A 3708-nucleotide genomic window follows, 5' to 3' on the forward strand; every position below is an offset into this window, starting at 1 on the left:
TATGTACGTGCTTGTGGTGTCTTGACTGTGGTTTTGGCATGAGTTTCTTTAGATGCGTGAGTGTTTCCTTCAATGCGCTTGGCATGATCTGCCCACTCCACTTTGAATGGTGTCTCCTCTATCTATGCCATCTCCATTTGACTAGCGAGGATCTTGTTGTGCTTCTTTCTTTGACATGGCGTGAAGCTTTGTTTTTTGTGATTCTCTTTGCTCACATTGCATGTGGCTTCCAGCCAGCTCCTTGTTTATGAGTTCTTTTGACTACGGATAACTTGTCCTTTTAAAATGTGTGAAGCTCTCTTTTTGTGCTTGCTGATTGTCCAAAGTTTCCTCTACTCTTTCATGGCGTCTCTCTATTCTTGGACTTAAAATGTTGCCTTTGTTCTCTAATGCCATGGCTGGCTTCATTTTATTGATCCTGCCATTTCATTTATGGCTACAGGTTTCTTGATGACTTGCGTGGAGTTCCTTCATTCTCAAAAGTGTGGGTGGCTACTTTGAATGGTCCTTGTGTTTTTCATGCTGCCTCTACTTTGGTTCAAGAAAATCATCACCATTGGAATCTGAAATACTCAAGGGTGATAATGATGTTGGGCTATGAGGAGAGCTCTGGCTATGAGAAGGACTAATGCTTAGCTATCTCTTATGGGAGGCCAATGACCAGACACATTGAGACAGAGAATCTGAAAATTTAGATAGCAAAATGAAATCTACAGAGGCTAAGGTAACAGTGGAAAGTTATGATTCTTTTGTCTCACCGCTCTATTTATAGCCTACCTTTTTGTCTCAGATAGTGACCTCTTAGAGAGCACATCTTTTGTTTGGAAATGAATTTTTGACGGTGGTGAATCAATTAGACCACATGGATGTGAAACAGTGTTACTAAGTTCTGGTCTGCAGTATAATCTTGTCAAGTTTCCTGAGTTTGCCTATGTTCTCTCAGCCGACTAATTGCTTCTTAAGTTGGTGTGAATCTATGGCGTCTCCTTCTTCAAGCTCGTGGGGTTTTTGCTTGCCAGTTCTGCACCCTCGTGTCCTACTAAAGTTTTTAGATTTATTTTTTGGAGTCGCCTCAACTGACCTGCAACTCAAATGGTAAATTCGCCATGCAAATCAATCCTCTCCACCAACATTCAAATCATATCATAAAATTTTTGCTATAGGAAATGTCTCTTAATTGCACAATGGCCTCCACCATTCCATCCTTTGCACATTCACATATTTTTAACTTTATGCTTAGGGTTCCTCTTTGGTCATAGCCCAGGTGCATATATCTACCTAGCCATTAATCATAGCTATGAGTTTAGACGATTGAAATATCTGGACCAAGACCATAACAGATTTCCATAACAATGGAATGACTCATTCTATATTTTATTGATCACAGAGTGCTTGCACATAGACCAAGAAACTTATATACTGCCTCAGCCAATACAAAGCATCTCCCATATTATATCAATCTGATGCAATGAGCCGGGCCCAAAGCGGGTCCGGCTTAAAAAAATTCATTTCTAAATGATTGAATCCTCAAAATGGCCTATTAACCTTTTAATATCCACTAAAATTGATTTTGAGCATTAACTGATAATTAAAATCTCATTTTATCATTTTCTACAAACTATCACTTTTGTGTCAGGAGGCCTATTGACTGACCTTATAAACTAACCCTAACAGCTAATCGGGCTCTAGAATCTGACCCACTGATTCTCTCTTCTACATACTCTTACCCTGCCAAATCTCATGTCATGATGAGTTCCTAGTCAAAATATATTGACTATCAAAGTTGCCCGTTCAAAACTGCCTACAAGAAAACACGTTAGAAAGCAATAAACTGGGTTTGAATTTGGCTTTGAAAATTAGGCAAACTGACACTTGGGGGCACAAAAATTGGGGCATTAATTCTCTATTATGAGGAGACTATCAAAATGAAATTTGGGCTCATGATGAATAATAGGATGCATTTGGCAAGCGATCAAAGTAGGCTAGTGGGAATTTGCAAATTGAGAAACAATGATAGAAAAGCAATTTTTGCAAATGGAATTGACCTGAAAAAGTGTGCAAATAGATTTGTCAAGATGTGAAAATTGGCACACTTAAAGAATTTTTAGAGGACAACACAATGGTACAATCCATTTGACCTCATCTATCATATATTTTGAGATGTGACATCATAAACAAGGGTTCCAACAAATCTACAAATGCTGACACCACTAAAAAAATAGAAATTACATTTGGAATCATGTTTGAAAACAGATCAAACGGATTTATCATAAGCTGAAACTTGAAACATAACAATTTTTTGACGTCTAAAATGCAACGAATAGAAATTTCATCATTTAGGTCAATTGGTCAAAAGTTATAACACATCAAATAGGGCTTCCCAGAACTATGTGCAATGTGCATCAACATGAAAACATTAAACTAGCAATTTTGAGGAATCCAAAACCTAGTCAAACGGATTTGAAATGACTTGAAATCTTAAACACAGGCTCTCAAGTATGGACACTAGACAATCCCAAATTAAAAAATTACAAAAAATTCTGGGTGTGAGATATTTAGATGCAAACATAGCCTCCTGTCAATGTTTAACACTTGGGTGAAAATGCATAATTGATAAATGCTCGAAATGGGACTTCACGAAATGGCTTGAAATGTCAGTTTAACTTCATGAAACAAGTGGACACACTGAAAGGAAGGTTTTAGAAACATTAAACACCTTTTGGGGCTCAAAGGTACAGTCGAGTACATGTGCATGAAAAAGCATTTATTGGTCTCAATTTCTCAATGGTACTCAAAATTGGGAAAGCAATTTTGAGTCCCAACAGTGGCTCTATCTGGGGATGCATGTCCCTTGCAGGCATGGCAAGGATTCATATCTCTAGAAGAAGTAGACCATTCCCAAAACTTCAAAACTTTCTCTCGAACAACTTTATTGAAAGCAAGAAACTACCACTAAGATTATGTACAAACAATGGCCCCGGGCCACCGAACTTCAACAAAATTGTTTACCTCTATCATAAACATGATTCTCATCTAAACTTGCATGAGGTAAACTAAAATTATCTCTTCTATAAGTTTTACCAATCAGATCAGCATCTTGAAACAAATTACTTGGCAAAACGAAACAACTTCCTTCATTCTCATAATGCATACATACATCAGAATTAGCCTTTACCTCATGCTCATTACGAGAAAACAAATTAGCATGCTCATAATCACATAATCTAAACTGAGAATCAAAGTCTAATAATGATTCGTGCATGCTGATTGGAAACACAAAAACTTCATATTCTACACCATTCACCAAGTTGCATATACCCAACTTGAAAATCACATTAACTTGCCTTTACCTCATGCTCATTATGAGAAAACAAATTAGCATGCTCATAATCACATAATCTAAACTAAGAATCAAAGTCTAATAATGATTCATGCATGCTGATCGGAAACACAAAAACTTCATATTCTACACCATTCACCAAGTTGCATATACCCAACTTGATCGGAAACACAAAAACTTGCAACTCACCTTGTGTCTTCAGCTGCAAAGAGTATGTGAAATTTGATTGCTGCCTACTTGCAGTCATGTTACTCATTAAATCAGATTTACCTTTTGCTAAAACCTCTTCACACTCAAACAACTGATTATACCAAGTCTAAAAAACTATCATGAAAGTGCTGACATAAATCACGTTGATTGTAATCTTC

This window comes from Cupressus sempervirens, chromosome 6 (assembly GCF_028749045.1).
Source record: "Cupressus sempervirens isolate cs-2001-9-10 chromosome 6, ASM2874904v1, whole genome shotgun sequence".
In the NCBI taxonomy this organism is placed as follows: Eukaryota; Viridiplantae; Streptophyta; class Pinopsida; order Cupressales; family Cupressaceae; genus Cupressus; species Cupressus sempervirens.